We start from the raw sequence: 20,802 nt of genomic DNA, 5'->3' as shown, positions 1-20,802 counted from the left end.
TTGTTTGAGGTGCTGAAAAAAGGCGACTTTTCTTCTTTTTTTCCCATTATAACAGATGAGGGCAGGAGCAAGGTAGGATTTCAGACTTCCAACTTTAAGGCTTAATGAAATCCACACCGTAAGACTTTTGAGAAAGTTTTTAACAGCTTTTGTAGAGAAACTTGTCCTATTACTGGGCGCCACTCTGACGTCTCTACGACAAACGGTCTCGGACAAGATAATTTTTTCGTGGGGAGTCATTTTTCGCCAAATTTTACACTGAAAGGGAAATATCGGACTTCCTGTTGGATTTAGGTAAAAAAATCAAATCGTTATTTTTAGATCTCGAGGAGACGAACGCGTGAGCGTTGGTTTGATCTCTCTACGACATTCCTGTGGGCTGTGGTGGCTATTCTACTGTTTCAAGGTGGCGCTAGAGAGGTGGGGTTATGGGGTTAATTTTTCCATTGTATAAAATTTTACGCCAGTCTGGATGTGCCTGCCAAATTAGGTGAGTGTTTGTGCATGTTTAGGGGCGCTAATTTGCAATGTAGTTCCGGGCAGTAAAATAATAAGAAACGAAGAAAGAACAACAGAGACCTTGCCCTCCGGGCTCGGTCCCTAAAAAAGGCAATCTATTTTGATCTGTTGTCCAGTCCATCAGTCCAGTTGGGTAAAGTTAGAAGGATATTCACAGATTGTGACTTTGCGGATCAATAACTCGTGAATAAAACAACCTACTTACACACCAGACCCCTCTTTCTAATCAGTGTCACAACGACTGTGAGCTACAACCTCGTTTTCCTCCGAACGAGCCTCATCCCAGCGACACAGTTTCAACTGGTCTCAATCCACTGCCAGTGAAGGCTCAGCGGCTTAGGGACCGTCGTGTTACCGGCCTGGGCATACCTCCAAATGACCGTACCGGAAGAGAATGTGAAGCAAAATTCAATAACTTCTCCAAACTGGCAAATGAAGTCTTCAAAATCACAACAAACATAAAGGACCAGGTGTCATTCCTACTACATGTCATATTTTTTAAAAGTTATGAATAAAATACTTTCAAGGGGAAATGCTGTGTTGCTGAAAATACAGCCAACGCCATAAAGTTATGAGACCTACCAACAAAATGAGAACAAAACATGAAAGGTGATCTCCTTCACTTTACACGAAAGCTGTAACTTAAGCAGAAACGTTTTGATTTGATTTACTTAATAGAGTGGATTACTGTATAAGGACAATAACAGCTGTTGGAACTTATCTGTTGTTTACTGTAGAGCCACAAGACTTGGCCTGATCTAATACTTGATACAACAGCATAGAATTTAGAAAAAAAGTTTCACTGTATTTTATGATTTTTCTAATGTGGACGAACACTAATTAACTGGTTAGGACTCTCAAAACTTTAATAACTCACATTTTGTTGGTTGTATTGACACCAAAATCACCCTGGTGGACGTGCATCAAGAGAGGGCTACTGCAGATCACCATTATTCTAACCCCCACCAGAAGACAAGGTAACCCAGTATGTGAAGAGTGATTAAAGATCAGCGTGATCATGTAAATATGATGGTGATAGTGATCATGCATATATGACCTCTGACCCCTGAAAAGGCCAGAAGCAGGCCAGAGAGGCCCTCAGAGCCCAGACAGCCGGTGGTCATCCCAGAGCCCGGATCCAAGCTGCTCCCCCAGGCAGACGCCCCCGCTCCAGTCCAGAAATGGGGCAGAGGAAAGCCCTGGCCGGGGACCCCGGCCCCCCGCGGAGCCACGGCCGGTCCACCCAAGGCCCAAGAACCGACCCCCCACCCAGGCGGAAGGCCATGACCCACTCGGGAGAACCGGCCCACACGGGCGGCGACCCACCCCAGGCCAGTACCCCCCTGTGCTCCGGGAACGCACCCCGAGATCCAGGGCATCATCACCCGCCCCCCACCAACACACACACACACACACACACACACACACACACACACACACACACACACACACACACACACACACACACACACACACACACACACACGTCACACAGTCGTTCACCTGGAAACAAAAAGGACATTTTCAATGTTGTCTAACAGACCTTCTGTCACTGCTGCCTCATTCTGAAACCATCTCTGATCACAGGTATTTCCTCCTCCACACAGGAAGGGTCAACACTGGTTCACATCGACAGTGGCGTCATGAAAGTCTTCTTCACCAGGTTCACCCACCTCGCTGGAGAACCTCAGAGAGTCGAGACTTTCCCCGAAGCTGTCCGGCTCTGGAGCGACGTTCACAAACATCAGGCTGGAAAGATTCAAACACCAGGTTCAGAGATGCCCATTTCCTTACAGGAGCAGGAGGTTGATGTCCACTGCACTGATTATCAAAGTGTGGCACAGCAGCTCCCTCTGGTGGAACAAGAAGGAAAGAACAAGAGAAACTCAACAGTTCTCTGTCATGGAGAGTGGAAGCTGTGGAGGTTGTTATTTACGGTGTTTAGAGGAGATAAGAGATGCTGCACTGGCTGATGATGTGTTCCAATCATGATGGTGGGGTTTCCATCACTCACCATTTTCTCAGAGACTTTAAAAGGCTTGAAAAACATTTAAACAAGTGGAATATGGTGTAGAACTCTCCTCCGTTACATTAGTTTAGCTGGTTTAGCCAGCAGTGGAATGATCATCCTCCTGGATTCAGATTATCAAGCAGCAGGAAGCTGATCATGATCAACTCACGTCATGCCGTTTCCTCCCAAGCATCCCTGCAGGAGGTGGGTCAGCTTGGACTTCCTGTAGGGAATGTGGCTCTCCTAGAATAGAATAGAATAGAATAGAATAGACTTTATTGTCATTGCACGGGGGGGTACAACGAAATTACATGGGAGCTCATATAAAGCTACAATTCACCTCGATTAAAAAGTCAAGGACAAGAAAACTTAGGAAAGACATCAGAGACAAAACAGAAAACAACACAGACATTAGGTAACAACAGAAAAAAATACAAGGGCAGATATAATTGCATAACGCATCCACAAGATGCAAGAGTAATAAATAACAGTGTAACAGAGTGGTGATCATGCTACATGAGGCACAAACTCTTAAAGTGCAAGGAGATAGTTGAGTGATTTAGTCCATGGGGGGGGGGTTATGGGAGTCTGTTCATAAGTGAGTGTGCGTTTCTGTGTCCGTGGGTGTTTGCAATGCGTATGGCCCAGGGGAAGAAGCTGTTTGGAAGAGAAGCAACAGTGAAGCTCAACCGGCGACCTTCTCTGAACGATGTCTGCTTCACTTTAGAAGAGCAGCACGGACCTTGTTGGCCAGCGCAGAGATGACGATGCTCAGGTTGGACAGGGAGCCGTTGATGGCCGTCATCTCCTTGAAGCGTTCGCCCTGCGACCGGCTCTTCACCAGAGATGGGAAATAACGACGTACAAGTAACGAAGTACCTTTTTTTGGTATCTGTACTTTACTGAGTATTTATTTTTCTGAGTACTTTTTACTTGTATCCGCTACATTTTAACACAAGTATTTGTACTTTTTACTCCGTACATTTTCAAAACAGGCTCGTTACTTTTAATGCACGACAACGATTAAAAAAAGAATTAAAATGTCTCCACAGGCTCCGCCAATTGTATGAAACATTACTCACGGTTCCATACATCCCAACTTGTGATTGGCTCGCTGTCCATGATCGTTCTTTTCATTGGCTACAGTAGGGGTGTCCTCAGATAGTCGATGATTCGTTGGAAGGGGCCTGATTCGACGGCCAGTCACGCAGTCGAAGCATCGAAAAAATGTGGTTATTAAACGAGGACCATTCCATTCCAGCTGTATGGGGGTGCTGAATGACTGATTCTACATAGAATTGCTTGTTTTTTTTCCAAATAAACATGATATAAAGCCTATTTGATATACATGTTAGCCTATCAAATATACTGTGGAAAAATTTACTTAACTTGTAGTTTTATTCAATATTCTATCTATTTAGTGTCTGTGAATGAACCACCATGGTGAGTGGCACAATCCCATTTTGCGCAGAGCTCCGTCACAGAGCAGCGTCTCGGTGGTGATTTGGCTGAACTTGTGTGCTCAAAATGTCAGGGAAAAAAACAGAACTTCAGTCCAAGTCAAAGATGATCCAAAAAAAGTCAAATGCAGATTGTGTCCTTTCATATCACTTCACAACAACATGGCTTTCCACCTTAAACGGGTAAGTAGCCAGATAATTGGGCTGATAAAAGACGGTTCTGTTACTCAATTCTCATTTTTAATGCTGACTTTTATTTCGTTTAATTGTAATATTTTAGGTTATTATTATATTATTTTTATTTATCTAAAAGGCTAATTCTATTTAATTTAATGTTTGTTTTTGCATGGATGTTGCGCTGTGAAACAGACCGACACAGTGCAATTAAGCCTGTTTCATTTAATTTGAGCAGATAATGTGAGAAACTGTTTAGCCAAAAAATGTGAGCTTATCTGCAGAGATTATAGATATAAATAAATGGCATGCTTTAGCCCGTTTGTTAGAAGAGGGTTTGGTTCTGGTCATTTGAACTATACTTCATTTGTTTGATGTTTAGAGTTACCGACACTTTGTTCCAGTCTGTGTTTCAGTGTGGAGGAAAAAAATAAGTGTTGTTTTACCTGCCTGCGCTGTTTTTTTTTTTTTAATTATTTGTATTTTTTATTATTATTAGTGCAATCAGGGCGGGCTGTGGGTATAGGCGCCCCGACGCTCCGTGTGCTGTGTGAGCACCGCTCTGCATTGTGCTGCGCTGCTCCGACTCCCCGTGTAGGCACGCTATGCAGCGCTGTATCTGTATCAGCACAAACCAAGATATATTCAACAATTTGCAATTTCTTTTTTCAAAAAATGGCAGATCTGCAGCTCATAGTGCTGCACTTGCTGTGCCATGAGCTTGTAGATCCGTTACTTATGAAAGTGTAGTGGTGCAAGTGTTTAATTTGAAGGCGATTAACCTGTTAGGACTTGATCTGTGTCACTTTTAGCCATTGTATGATGTGAGGGTAAGCTCTTAACCTCACAAATTGTAACCTCGAGGTTACAGTTGATTTTACAGACACGACTGGTAAAAACGAAATACTTTGTGCTTTTACTCTAAAAGTACATTTCATAGTCTGTACTTTTTACTTGAGTAATTATTTCAATGAGTACTTTTACCAAAGTCGTTTTTTTCACAAGTGCTTGTACTTTTCCTGAGTACAGAATGTAAGTACTTTTCCCATCTCTGTTCACCATGCGCTCACTGCTCACTGCCAGCCAGCTCCACCAGGCACAGGGTGGCTGCACGCACACGAACACACACAGAATGAACACATGCACCTTTCAATAACACAAAGCTATGAAACGACCCACTATTAAGGCTATTTAAAGCAGATCACACTCACACTTGACCTCCCTGCCAGCGTTCACTCCCTCAATATCCAGCTGGACGACTGAGCGGGAGCGGGAGGAGCGGTCATTCTGCGCCGTGGCGGGGTTGTGCTTGGCCAAGGCGATCAGACCCAGAACCTGCGGGAGGAGGAGTCCTCCGATGAGCACTCACACTTCTTCACCAGGTCACGAGTTATCCGCTACTTGCTGCCTGCTGCCGCACCTCGTCCTCGGTGGAGACCGTCCTGTAGGACAGGCTGCTGATCGTCACCTCGTTGTTGGCCGTCTCTCGGATCTGGTGCTCGGGCCTCTGGCTGGCCTTGCCGGTGCACAGGAGGTCTCATTGTAGATTTCCACAAAGCTGGCTGTGAAGGTGAAGGTGAACTGAAATAAAGGACAGAGTTCCACACGAGTTCTTTCCTCGCTGCTAATTCCCTTCTCTTCATGAATGATACCCAGAACCAACCTCCCGGCCTCGTGCTCCCAGCTTCTCGGCTGCTCTGAAGATCTGCTGCACGGCTCGGGGAATACGCCCCCTGTTGTCGTCAAACTCCTCCCCCTCCACGGAGAACGTTTTCCCGCTGCCCGTCTGGCCGGAGGCAAAGCAGCACACGTCGTAGCCGTCCAGGGCCGACTGCACCAGCAGCCAGATCTCGTCAGAGACCAGCGGAGACGGGCTCCAGTCAGCCTCTCTTTCTGCGGGAGACGAGCGCAGAGCGGGCGGCAGGCGCTCGCCTCCTGCTGTGAAGCCCCCGGCCCAAACACTCGGTCGAAGCTGAAGCTGTAGCTCTTCTGAGTTTCTGCCGTCTCGCCTGTGTGGGACTGAAGTGTCGCCTGCAGGCGGGCCCGCGTGGACTCCTGCACGGACAGCTTCATCTGGACACAGGAAGCAGCCGTTTGTCTGCTGACCTTTGACCTGCGGTACTCCCACCCCGGCAGCAGCCAGCCTCACCGTCAGAGCCTGGAGCTCCGTCTCCCGGCTGTCCCGCAGGGCCTCTGTAAATGCATCATTTTTTAGTGTCCATAGTTATTTATAATTGTTGCTTATATTTGCAATTTCATATTTATTGGAGGGTTATTAGAAATATGTTTTAATTGTAAAGTGATTATTGTGTGCTGCATGTCTCGGTTTCGGGTTATAAGGGTGACGTAAGTGCCGTTCATTTCCGGTTTGGACTGCTGTTTCTCTGTTGGCGGCGACACGGTGTTTTGAATTACCTCGCCATTTGGCTCAAAAGGATTACATTTTCCGTCAAGAAACACGAAGCAGGATCCGGTGATGATATCCCTTCGTTGTAGGCATGCAGCCAACGAGGTATTTTATTGTTTTGTTTGTGATCTGTTTGTATACGGCGAGTTGAAATGCTAATTGTATTGTTTGCTTCTAGTTTTCACGGTTGTAATGGAGTTCGTCAAACTTCATTAAATCAGTTCGAAGACCACTTGTGTTTGTCGTGCCTGGAGGGATCCAAAGTGAAAACTCGACCTGCTTCACCAGCGCGAGTGGGCTGAAGACGGCACCGGAGTCTGATCATCACGCCAGGAACGGCATGACCTCATGACGGCGGTGCAAAGTGAAAGTGAAAGCTAAGTTCAGCCAAAGATTGGACGCACTTAGAGGGCAAGAAGATTGCATTGGAGCTACATTTGCATTAAGAAACCATAAGGGTTTGGACACTTAACAAGTTAGTGACCCAAGTAATTTGCAAATGTAATAAAAGTTATTGTGTTACTATACCGTGCCGATCAAAGACAGTAACCATAAACCGCCACTGGAGTGCGCTATATACATGTTATTTGGTACTGAAACGTGAGTTTGTTGTGTTTTCAACTGACTGGGACTGAACTTTATGTGTGCTTTAAGATAAGTGTGTTTTGAAATTAAAGTCTCTTAAAATCTCTTTGATCCACGTTTATTTGATAAATAGACAAGTTAAAATCAATTAATTTACAGGTGTTTTCTAAAATAATTCTAAAATTAATTGTTAATCAGTAAACACTAATATTTCATGCTTATAAGGTCATTAGTTTCACATAGTCAGTCACATTTACTTATATAACATGTCACATATTGATCAAAAAGAAAACACTGATACTGTGATTCAACAAGAGCAGTCTGAAAAGATTCAAGCCAGTGATGTTGCTGAAGAACCGACGTTAAGAAGAAGTAAAAGGACCAGAACCCTCACAGAGAAGGGCAGAGAGATGCAAGAAGAACGGGTGAAATCTCTACAACAAAGATTCTACTATGCATATGATAAATGGAGAACACTTGTTAAATGCTCCAAGAAGCGATTATCTAAATCAACAGAGTCGGCATCAGATGCTCTGCTCAACGACATCATTGGGGAAGTCCAAGGTCAGTCTGCAGATGTCCAGCGTATTTATGAGGATCTAAGGAAAATCTCTGCACCAAACCAGGAAATGCGTCAGAAAATTGACCAGTGTACACATATATCCAAGTTCATCATTGACACAGCTTCAAAACAACTGGCTGGATTGACACCAGAACAAGACTGGCCTGAAGCAGGTTCTCTATTTAATTCAAGTACCAGCTCTCTCATTTCAGACTGCAAGAAATCCTCTCTACATTCAAATGCTTCCGCTGAAAGACGTCAACAAGCTGCTGCTGATGTTGCTGCAAGTAAAGCCATTCTCAAAGTGACACAAGAACAAGAAAGAGAACAAGGTGAAATACAGCAACTAGAAGAGGAGGCTAAGAAAAGAATAGCTGAACAAGAAGCAGCAGCCGTGCGACGTCGCTTGGAACAAGAAGCTGAAGAGAAGGAAATGGAAGCTGAACATTTGAAACGAAGAATACAGAGAGAGGAAGAGGAAGCTAAAATCAAGGCTCAACTAGCAGCGGAACATGCAGAACTTCAAAGAACACTTGACGAAAAGAAAAGAAAGATACAACATTTGGAGACTGTAAAAGATCTAAATGCCGCACAAGCCAGAATAGACGTGTATGATCAAGTGGAGATCACAGAAGAAGAGAAGAAGGACATTGTACTGGGTGGTGAGTTAAGAACAATTAAAGAAGCATCTGCTCCAAGTCATCCATCTCAGTATGTGCCCTCTGCACCAAGAACCATAATCTCTTCCTCAAGTGAAAGCACAACTGAGCTTGTCAAGGTGTTATCTGATGTTGTGAGTGCCAACAGAATCCCAATTCCCGAACCTGTAGTATTCAAAGGGGATCCATTGATGTACTGTGACTGGAGACTGTCATTTCGCACATTGATCGACCAGAAGAATATTCAAGAAAGCCAAAAGATCTACTACCTTCGCAGGTATGTGGATGGAGAAGCGAAAAGAGCGATTGATGGCTATTTCCTACTTGGCACAGAGTCCGCCTATGTTGCTGCATGGGAGCTTCTGGACGAGAGATATGGAAACCCATTCACAATTGCACAATCATACAGAGATAAGCTCCACACATGGCCCAAGATAGGACCTAAAGATAGCCTTGAGCTCAGAAGATTCACTGATTTTCTCCGTAGTTGTGAGGCCGCCATGACTCACTTCAAGACTCTGGAAATCTTAAATGACTGCCACGAGAACAGAAAGATTCTCTCCAAATTACCAGATTGGTTAATGGCCAGGTGGAACCGGAGATCTGTTGAGATTGAAGAACAAAATGGTTATTTTCCCACCTTTAGCCAGTTCGTTGCATTTCTTGTCAAAGAAGTAAAGATCGCCTGTCACCCCATCACATCTCTACAGTCAGTCAAGCAAGGAGATGTGGAGAACCCAAAAGGTAAAGGGAATAGGTTTGTAGGAGCGAAGGTGATGGCTACAAGCTCAGATGAAAGGGAGATCATAACATGTGCCTTCTGTGATAAAACTGGACACACCCTGCTCAAATGCAGAAAGTTCATGAAAGAAGAAGTTCAGAATAGAGTAACATTTGTGAAAGAAAACAAGCTGTGCTTTGGCTGTCTGAAGCCTGGCCATCACTCAAAGAAATGCAGTAGAAGAAGTGAGTGTGATGTTTGCCACAAGCGACACCCTACATGTCTTCATTTAGATAGAGCCAGAGGTGACAAAAGACTAGCATACACCCAAGAAAGATCAAATAAAGGCTCAGATGAAACTGAATCATCACATGAAGAAACCTCTACAGCTGCTACAGCACACAGAGCAATCATTGGTGAAGATGGCGCAATTACCTCTGCAATACTACCAGTGTGGCTCTCATCTACAACCTACCCAGCAGAAGAAGTTCTGGTGTATGCGCTGCTGGACTCACAAAGCGACTCTACCTTCATTCTAAGTGAAGTTGCTGATACACTAAAGGCTGACAAAGACCAAATCAAGCTCAAGCTCACTACAATGACTGCAACCTCAACTGTGAATTCATTCAAGGTGAACAATTTACAAGTCCGTGGCTACTACTCAAAAAAGAAGATCACTTTACCACCAGCTTATACTAGGGAGTTTATTCCAGCCAATAGAGATCACATACCCACCAATGAAAAAGCGAAAGCCTGGCCCCACCTGAAGCACCTTCAAGGAAAGATCGCACCTCTACTAGACTGTGAGGTGGGCCTGCTCATTGGCTATAACTGCTCACAAGCACTTCTACCAAGGGAAGTTGTGTCTGACAAAGCAAATCAGCCCTATGCACAACGCATAGACCTCGGATGGAGCATTGTAGGGTGTGGAAGTCCCTGTGTAGATTATGGCGACGCCATAGGGTCAAGTCATCACGTCGAAGTTAGACAAGTCACTCCAGATGTGAAGTCCTCTCTCAGTTTCAGAACAGAAGTGCATTATGTGAGTCGGCTCAAAATAAAAGAAGTTGCCAACACAGACATTATCAAGATGCTTGAGTCTGACTTCTCAGAGAGAGCAAAAGAAGACAATCCCATCTCACAAGACGACCTAAAATTCCTCTCAAAACTGAAGGAAACCATCACACAAACTGTGAATGGTCACTACGAGATGCCCTTACCATTCAAAGGTGAACGTCCAGAGCTACCTCGTAACAAAGTCAGTGCAATACATCGTCTGAATTGTCTTGCAAGAAGATTCAAGAAAGATGAAAACTATTACAAGGACTACTGCACCTTCATGGAGAATATCATCGCCCATGGGGACGCAGAAAAGGTTCCCCAAGAAGAAATCAACAACAGTCCGGCCTGGTATATACCTCATCATGGGGTGTATCATCCGCAGAAACCAGGAAAAGTACGTGTTGTATTTGACTGTTCTGCCCGGTTCCAAGACAAGTCTCTCAATGATTATCTGCTCACTGGTCCTGACTTGACTAATACACTGGTTGGTGTCCTGTGCCGTTTCCGCAAGAGCCCTGTTGCAGTCATGTGCGACATCGAAAGAATGTTCCACCAATTCCAAGTAAGAAAGGAGGATCAAGATTATCTGCGTTTCCTATGGTGGGAGAATGGCAACATGAACACAGCACCATCAGTCTACAGGATGAAAGTCCACCTGTTTGGGGCAGCCTCGTCTCCTGGCTGTGCCAACTTTGGCCTCAAACATCTGGCAGCACAAGGAAAAGGTCAATTCAGTGAAGAAACAAGACGCTTCTTCCAAAGAGATTTCTACGTGGACGACGGGTTAACAAGTGTGGCAAATGAAAACAAAGCCATCCAACTTGTCAAAGAAGCAAGAGAGCTTTGCAGTACCGGAAATCTGAGACTGCACAAATTTGTCTCAAACAGCAAGAGTGTCATGGCAAGCATTCCAAAGGAAGAATGTGCTGCAGTCAAAGAACAAACCATGGACCTTGGAGCATTACATGTGGAAAGAGCTCTTGGAGTTGAGTGGTGTGTCACGTTTGACACCTTTCAATTCAGAGTCCAAGTAAAACCACATCCTTACTATGAAGTCAACAATTGCTCTTCCCCCACCTGGAAAATTCATCAAGCAAGATCTCTACTTACAAAAGCGGTGGCGTCGAGTTCAGTATTTGGCTAATGAGTTTTGGACCAGATGGAGGAAAGAATATCTTCTCAACAAAGACAGAAGTGGTGCAAGAACAGAAGGAACTCTAAAGTCGATGATATTGTCCTTCTCCAAGACGAACAAGCACCACGCAATTTGTGGAAACTGGCAAGAGTGACTGAAGTCTATCCAGGAAAGGATGGAAGGGTCAGAAAGTTGAAGTTGCTAGTTAGCCGCACCATATATGACAACAAAGGGAAGGCTACAACCAGCACAATCTATCTAGAAAGACCCATACACAAGGTTGTCACTTTAATAGAAGCAAACTAGAGTATTTCTTCAAGCTTATAGTACTTATCCATATAGTACTCGCCTTTAATTTTTGAAATAGGAGTGTTATTTCGTTTCTGAAATGTGTTTTTTACTTGCCTGACACCGGTGACTTTACCTTAAAAAAAAAAAAAAAAAAAAAAAAGGAAAAAAAGAAAAAAAGGGTGAATACTTACTTGTAAAGTCACTGTTTGCTGAAATAACCCATGTTTTAAGTAATGTTTGAGAAATTTCTTATGGTAATGCACTGCTCCTTAATGATAATGGTTTGAGAAATTCCACTGCAAGGTTTGTGTAATTTGGTGGGAGTGTAAATGCATCATTTTTTAGTGTCCATAGTTATTTATAATTGTTGCTTATATTTGCAATTTCATATTTATTGGAGGGTTATTAGAAATATGTTTTAATTGTAAAGTGATTATTGTGTGCTGCATGTCTCGGTTTCGGGTTATAAGGGTGACGTAAGTGCCGTTCACTTCCGGTTTGGACTGCTGTTTCTCTGTTGGCGGCGACACGGTGTTTTGAATTACCTCGCCATTTGGCTCAAAAGGATTACATTTTCCGTCAAGAAACACGAAGCAGGATCCGGTGATGATATCCCTTCGTTGTAGGCATGCAGCCAACGAGGTATTTTATTGTTTTGTTTGTGATCTGTTTGTATACGGCGAGTTGAAATGCTAATTGTATTGTTTGCTTCTAGTTTTCACGGTTGTAATGGAGTTCGTCAAACTTCATTAAATCAGTTCAAAGACCACTTGTGTTTGTCGTGCCTGGAGGGATTCACAGCCTCCATGACTCTATTTGCTCTCCAGGTGGCAGAGCTCCTTCTCCAGGCAGCTCTTGTCACAGGACACCTTCTCCAACTCCGTCTCATCGTCACTGAAGTGAGAGGAAAAGAAGCAGCACTCGCTTAGGGACAAATGAAAAACATCCAGATGGCAAAGTTGTCCAGAGTGAACGCTCCTCTCACATGATTTGGCTTTTCAGCTTCTTCAGCTCTTCCTCCATTCCCAACTCTTTAATCTGGCTGTGGGCCACCGAGCCTTTCAGCACCTCGTTTTCCTGGTTGACGGACTTGACCCGGGTCTGATGGTTCCGGATTTTGTCCTCCATGTCGCTCACCTTTCTCTTCAGGTCCCTGGCATGGCGCCGGGGGGCGCCGCTCCCACCTGGAAGAAGCAAGGCCCAGAGAGAGGAGACACTTCACATGAAGAAAGAAGAAGCTCTAACGGTCGAATCCCACTTCGCCGGATCACAGCCCACTGGGACACTTTGGAGGTCGTCACAAAGCATTTCCTGCTCGGACGGCATCAACTCTTACTGAGCCAAAGATTCTGCACCACAAGAATTTTTCTGTCAACATTTCAGACTAATAAATGATGTGAAATACTGTCATCAACTCCAGAACCAGGTGGGACCAGCGCCAGCTTCTGACAGACCGACTGTGGCTCGATGACTCGTATGCAGGATTATGGTTTCTGTCACATGAGAAGCAGGGGACTGGAGGGGTCACCTGTTTGCGGGGCTGTGGATGCTGCAGGTGGTTTCATGTTGGCTCCTTTGGCTGCAGTGGAAGCGACAGAAGGTTTGACAACACCTGAAGGAACAAGACGAGATTAAGAACCAATGAAACATCAAGGCCAAGAGAGCCTTTATAGGACATGCTCTATGATTTACCTCTGGACGGTCCGACGGCCACAGTGGCAGCTCCTGCACCTCCGACTGGCCGAGCTGCGTGACGTACAGAGACAGATCCCAGTAAGACCAGGTCACAGTACAGGAAACAAGTATGAAAGAAAGCAAGGTCGACTCATGCAAAAGGTCTTATCTGAACTTCTTTCAGAGCATCTTCCGGCCTGATTTGTCCCAACGACAACACGACTCGTTCTGCGACTGTGAGCAGTGACTTCCACAGAGGAGGCCTGGCTGCCGCCACTGCCGCTGCAGACCGCTTGCTTCCAATAACTGTGTCTGCAGTCTGAGGTTTGGCCGGCTCTGGATCCTCACGGATCCTCTTCTGCAGACAAACAGCAGCATCATTTCAGAGATTCCACTTCTCAAGGAAGATCAGAGTCTATTTTCTTATGTACATTAACCACAGCTGGGTTTTAGTCACACACACCATTTTGAATGTCTCACAATGAATTTCACTGCATGAACTATACCAGCATCGTCCCAGCTTTCAAATACAACATGACATAACACTGTATATTCTTACATTTTGAGTAAATAATCAGCTTCATTATCAAATGAAAAGCTGACATCTTAATTTTTTTAAGACTGTAGATAATACAAACCTGAGCAGGAGCTAACTCTTGGACATCTGCAGAGCTGGTGCTGCTTAACATCCTCTCACTCGACAGAACTGGTAACCGGGACATGCTGGTGAGCAAAAACACAATAATTCCAGTCTAAAAAGCATGCAGGCAGCAGTCTCACTCACATCAAGCAGGTTTAGCTCGGACTGAGAACTGAAAAACCACGATGCATCAATCCAAACCACCACACCATCATTGATGCTCTTTCAGCATAAAATAATCTGACATTTACACTCTTTTTTAACCGGCACATCACAATCTGAGGTCTCCATCAAGCTCCTCATCAGATGTATTCCAGCAAAAGCAGACCAAGAACAGGGACACTGGGACTCCAGTCTCCTGTATGCTCCAGGCGTCTCCCTCCTTCAGCCACCTCAGCCTGATGCTGACGTCTTCATCAAGCCTGTGAAGAAGCTCAGTAACGAGCCCTCATTGCAATCAGGTGTGCTGCAACCGGGAGAGACCAAGGCCAGCAGGACCGCGGCCCACCGGGACCAAACTGGGTACAGTTAGAAGAAATTCACAGATTCGGACTTTGCGGATCAATAACTCGTGAATAAAACAACCTACTTACACACCAGACCCCTCTTTCTAATCAGTGTCACGACGACTGTGAGCTACGACACAGTTTCAACTGGTCTCAATCCGCTGCCGGTGAAGGCTCAGCGGCTTCGGGACCGTCGGCAAATGACCGTACCGGAAGAGAATGTGAAGCAAAATTCAATAACTTCTCCAAACTGGCAAATGAAGTCTTCAAAATCACAACAAACATAAAGGACCACGTGTAATTCATACTACATGTCATATCTTTTAAAAGTTATGAATAAAATACTTTCAAGGGGAAATGCTGTGTTGCTGAAAATACAGCCAACGCCATAAAGTTATGAGACCTACCAACAAAATGAGAACAAAACATGAAAGGTGATCTCCTTCACTTTACACGAAAGCTGTAACTTAAGCAGAAACGTTTTGATTTGATTTACTTAATAGAGTGGATTACTGTATAAGGACAATAACAGCTGTTGGAACTTATCTGTTGTTTACTGTAGAGCCACAAAACTTGGCCTGATCTAATACTTGATACAACAGCATAGAATTCAGAAAAAAAAGTTTCACTGTATTTTATGTGATTTTTCTAAAGTGGACGAACATTAATTAACTGGTTAGGACTCTCAAAACTTTAATAACTCACATTTTGTTGGTTGTATTGACACCAAAATCACCCTGGTGATCAAGTATCCCCTTCCCTCTCTACTACAGCAAAGAAATAAACAAAATAAAAAAAGTTTCACTTTATATGATTTGCGGAAATTCAATTCTTTACACTCTGTTGTTGAACATGCTTTTACATACACATAGAGTTGAGGTATACATGCACATGCACAAACAAGTCCTGTGATCATGCACTAATGGAGAGATATCAGAGTGACGGCTCGCTGCCTCCTGAAGAAGCGCTTCTGAGCAGTTTTGGGGCTTGGTGCTTTGCTCAAAGGCACTTCTGCAGTGCTCAGGAAAGCTGATGGCACCTCTCCAGCTACCAAACCTACTTTCGGTCGGGATTGGAACCAGCTCCTCTTCGGTCCCCAGACCAAGTCCTTGTGGAGTGAGCTGCTGCCGCCCCGGGTAAATAAGGGTAAAGTAGGACAACTTTTAAATTGGGACGGTGAAACTTTAACATCTTTATCTTTACATGTGCATACAGTCCTTCTGTTACTAAAAGTCATCATTGAGCTCATCATAGGCAAGCATGAGATAAAAACAGAAAAGATTGTTTCTGTGTGGAGGACATCTCTTCCAGGGGAGGGGCTCATTATGTTCAACTACCTCTGCCTGAAACAAGATGGTGGGTAAGATGACATTGCATTTCCAGGTTCCAGATGTTGGTGTTCTATAAATGGAAAAAGTGGTTTATACTTTGTAATTGTTCTGTCAAAACTGGCAGTGAGCTGGCTCTGCCTCCCATCCCCCATCAGGAAGGAGAAGGACCAGGTGAATCCAACCACCTGATTGATGGCCCTGGCCAGCTGGGTGCAGAGGACACTGGTCTTATAAGAGGATGCGCTGCTCAGAGCATTTATAACTGCTGGCATTGTGATGACCACATAGCTACTCTTCACCAGTCTGGGGGAGGATTTCTGTTGAGTTATTTGGCAAACTGGATGAAAAACTACACCTCTGGCTGTGGGTGGTTTTCCAAGGAAATCGGAGAGGTTTACGGGACATGGTGAGGAAAGAACAGGAAAAAACAAACGAGGATTCTTTCTACACATCCCTCAATACGTAAGTTACTTAAGTTTAAGGAGTCCTAACCAGTTAATTAATATTAGTCCATATTAGAAAAAATCATATAAAATACAGTGAAACCTATTTTTCCAAAATCTTCACTGTAGTACAGAGGGAAGGGGATGCTTGATCACCAGGGTGACTTTGGTTGATGTTTCTACAAGGACAGGAAGACGAATGAGCGTGTGTCTTGCTTGTATTGCATTGTATTGTATTTCACATTGATTGTCTGTTTCACAGTTGCTATTACTGCTCCAGCATGGCTGGCTTTACTGGCATAACCTGTCTTGTTTGTTTAGCAATTAATCAAGGCAGCTATTTCATGTAATTTGTCTCATGTACTTCTGTTTGTGCAGTCGAATGGTGTAAAAAGAAATGGAAGAACCTCAGGGACACGTACAACTGAGAAAAGAAAGTGCCCAGGAGTGGGGCGGCAGCACAGCCCAAGAGGGGGAAGTACCTGGGGGTCCTTTCTTTCCTTGACCCCTTTATTGCTCCCCGTGCCCCCAGCGGGAACATGGAGCAGGGGGTCGAGGAGGACTGGACCTCCCAGAGGGAGTCGGAGGAGGAGGGAGAGACGGCAGGCCCATCACTGACAGGTTTGTTCAGAAACACACAGATTATCTAGAGGATGGCTGTTGTCCGACTCAGCAAATATTTCTTTTTCACAGCCTCAACTAATAAACGTGCCAAAAAGTGTTGTGGAGATCTTTACATTGGCTGAACTCTTTGACTGGAGTGTATGTCTTTAATGCTTTGTGAAACATTCGTACATTGTGATCAATAATGCAGAACATGACCGTTTGTCTGATGATGGGGATGAGGGGCCTGCTGCCTCCCCCCCCTCCCCGCGGCCCGTCTTCTGCCCCTGCTACTGCTGCCCCTGCTTCAGTGGCCAGACCTGGGAGTGGTATGTACATGTCAAATTTTGGCCTGTTGTCTTTTCTTTTGTTTACGTTGTATAATGTTTTCGCTTCATCATTGAACACACAGTAATCATTGTTTATTTGGACATACAGGAAGGAAAAGAACAAGAAAACGGGTGCGGGAGGATGACGACCCCAGCCAGCGGGAGATCCATGACCTGCTCCTGGAAGTCCTACGGACCCAGCAGGACCAGGCAGGTCCTCCTCCCGCATCAACAGCTCCACCTCCACGCAGCGAGGATCAGTTATTCCTCGATAGTCTAGCCCCTTCCCTGGAGAGATCGGATCCGCAAGTGAAGGCGTATGTTAAATTTCAGATCCATAAAATCATTTCTGAAGCCAGCACAGTTGTGCTCAATTTGATACCTGCCGAGTAGCTGATTAGCTCGTGGGGAACCAATCTCTGCAGGGAACAGGCAGGCTATCGAGTGTGGTGGGAATTTCTAATGAGTGCATGCTGAACTGTTTTGCAGTGCTTAGATTTATTTGTTACAAATACCCGTAGCTCTCACACACTCAGATGTGTGGGGAACCGCAAATGCTTTGTCTAGAATTTACTTTTCCTGATAATTTTAGCGTAGCAGCTGCGGGACTCGTGGGAGTCTTCCTGTGTCCAGCCTACGGCTGGGTGCAGTCAAGGCCCCTGGGAGTGAACGTAGCAGATAGTTATTAGAGGCTTGCACGCCCCTGCGAGGGCAGAACTCACTCTGTTACTCTGTTGACTGCGTGACTTCTCCTGCTGTACAGCTTAATAAAAGAAACCAAAACGAACTCACCAGCTGATGCCCTTTGTTAAATAAAATTGCCATAACAGTTGGCGTCACAAACAGGATCTTACGAGTGGAATCCGGCGGAGGACAGAGACCTGGTGATTGGCCATCCTGCGGACAAATTGCTGCAGCCCCGCCGCCATTGACGGACTCTATGGGGACTGGGTCTGAGCCTACCGTCCGGACCACCGCTAGGATCCACGAACTGGTTTCCCTCCTTTTCGGGGAAACTCCTACAAGCACCCGGTGAGTTCTTTCCATACTGGACTGGTTGGAGGACGAGTGACTGATGTAGTGCCGGTCACTATAATACACAGCATAAAACTTCAATCCTCCCACAGTGTTAGTGTTTGGAGTGGGAGAGAGACTGGAGAGGGTTTTTTTAGCACTTTTGCACCCTCGGGTCTAGGCTGGGACCGTAGAGGCGAAAAGGCCGTTGGAGACGTCCAATTGAAAATGGATAACAGATCTGTTGACCACTAGGAGACCGGAAAGGGGTCATTTGTCCCCTGTACCGGTGTTGGACGGGAGGGAAGTCATTTGGCCCCGGCTCATCTGTGTGTCAGAGTACATCTGATAGACAGGTTGGAGGGACCTGGTCTCCTAGTGGAGAGTGTTATATCTCGAGGTTGGCTTCTTCATATAACAAGAACACGGACTCATGTGGCCGTTTAGTTCTTTTATTGATCAACACAGCAAAACACACGGACCGCTGGATGTAAACTCTTAAACATAAACTACACTACCCATAATGCCGTGGGTGCGTCTTCAGTACGGCAGCCTTAGTGGCACAAAATACATAACATCTCCTCCCTTCTTACAATAAATGTAAACCCAGAAAAATAACAGAAACTTTCACTGCAGTTTTTCATTTGTTTCAACCAAACAAGTTATTCACAGAAACAAATATTATTTCAATAGTAACACATGACTTAACAGTTAACACAAAAACTAAGCATCAAAATAACTTCTTTTGTGTCAATGTTTTTTTTTTTCTTTCACACTTAACATGCTAAACTCAGGGATGAGGGTAGACTGCCTCGATCCCTCAACTGATCCCAAGGGGATTATTCTGCCCCTGTAGGTTTGGGATAGTTGTTTCACTAAAGACTCAACCGTGCAGGAGGGCGCCTCTCTCGTGCAGGATACCGGCGCTCTGCAGGAGCATCAGTCTTACTGTCCATTGACGGTGAACTCTCTTGAGGATGCAGAAGGACCTCACTTCCATCTGAAGTCCCATCAGCAGCTGGAGCAGATGTCTCTGGAGCTGGGTGTTGGACTTCAGTGTGAAGGGGAACTGTAAAGTCAGTTGATGCCTCTGCGGAATCTTTGGAGAACAGCTCCACTGACCCTGGCGGTGCAGACAGGAGCTGGTCAGCATGTCTCCGCCAGACGCCATGACGTGTCTGGATGGTGTAGGAGACTGGTCTGGTCTGAGCAATGACAGTAGCAGGAACCCATTTAGGTTCTCCTCCGTAGTTCCGTGCTAACACAGTCTCTCCTGATGTGAAAACTCTGTCCTTCGCTCAGGGCCGTTTCTAGCTTCATGGGGGCCCTAGGCCAGATGTTGTCTGGGGGCCCCTATTTTGTCAGACTGTGAAGAAGAGATTTCCTAACCCTTTAGATGGTCTACTAAGCCGAGGCTACAGTTAAAATCAAACGTCTGAAGAGTTGAGCCACTCAGGCAAGTTAAACCGATAAAACTATAATACGAGGAAAACCACCCTCTATATGTCAATAAATAAAACAGATTGAGTGTTTATAAAAAGAAACACATTTATTTCAAATAAGAAAACATAACAAATCAACATGTATTTTAAAGTGCAACAATCAAAACAAACCGCTGCTTAAAATTGTGAGGTGGGGTTATGGAAAGGTTGAGTAATGGAAAAATTTGACCTGGTTGAAGTTTACCATCAATGAAAGGTGTAAGAGCCATTGTAATATAGTCAGTTCGGTGCTTGTTGCATCATTTAGGTAATGGATTGATCTTATAGTTTAAATGAACAGGTAAGTGTGGAGGCAATATTTTATGTTAAGCTGGTGTCCTGCCTCTAGCAATCAGCTTGATTCTCCACAGGTTGCTGCTGCCTGCGAGGCCCGCAGAGGGGCAGGCTGAAAGCTTATTTGTAAAGGTGCTGGATGGGAGGAGGAGTTCAGTTGAAAAAAGTTTTTGACCGTGCAGCACAAGCGTGGAAAGAGGGAATATTTTGGATCTGGTAGTGGACCAGAAACATTTTGATTTTTTGTAAAGCCTTAAGTTGTTCGTTTTTGTTCTGAATAAATCTTCTATTAAGCTCAATCTTCTCATCTGGATTTTTGGAAGCACGCGTCTAAAAACACGACCCCCTCCCTCTATGTGGCCGTAAACAAGATTTTGGAAACCTTAGAGAATGGCCACAACAAAAGGGGTCTGACCGGGTGTGAGCACACTTGCCAAGGTAGACACAACACAGGGAGTTGCTCTCAGAGTTTGTATTTGTATCTTCCTCTGCTCCGATGCTTCCTGGGCAGAAAGAGGTTCTGATGTTAGCGATTGTTCTGGAGCTTCCTGGACAGAAGGAGATACCTGATGGCCCCGGGGCTTCCGGGTCAGGATGTTCGGACGATCCCTCAGGCTCGATGTCTGGAGCTCCGAAATATTTTAGAATTGCTCCTGCAAAGTCAAAGCTCATTAGGTTATCAAGCAAAAAATAGATCCTGAGTACATATTCTGTTTTATTATTAGTGTTGTTGCAGTAACACAGAAAATTAAAATTACTGGCAATCTGTTTTTATATTAAACATTGTGATGTGCAGTGTCCCTTTAAAGTTTGTATCCAGTTGCAAAGTGAATTTGACATTAACATTATGCTTATTCACTGTTTTTATTTTTACCAATCAATGTAACATCTTGAAGCCCTC

At 44.8% G+C, this 20,802-nt stretch overlaps 1 pseudogene; it reads right to left on the bottom strand.

Moving 5' to 3' along the window:
• Positions 1-825: 825 nt before the first annotated feature.
• Positions 826-19,297, bottom strand: LOC115384457 (carboxy-terminal kinesin 2-like; annotated as a pseudogene).
• Positions 19,298-20,802: the final 1,505 nt, after the last annotated feature.

This window comes from Salarias fasciatus, unplaced genomic scaffold, assembly GCF_902148845.1.
Source record: "Salarias fasciatus unplaced genomic scaffold, fSalaFa1.1, whole genome shotgun sequence".
Taxonomy (NCBI): Eukaryota; Metazoa; Chordata; class Actinopteri; order Blenniiformes; family Blenniidae; genus Salarias; species Salarias fasciatus.
This window is presented reverse-complemented; position numbering and strand designations above follow the sequence as displayed.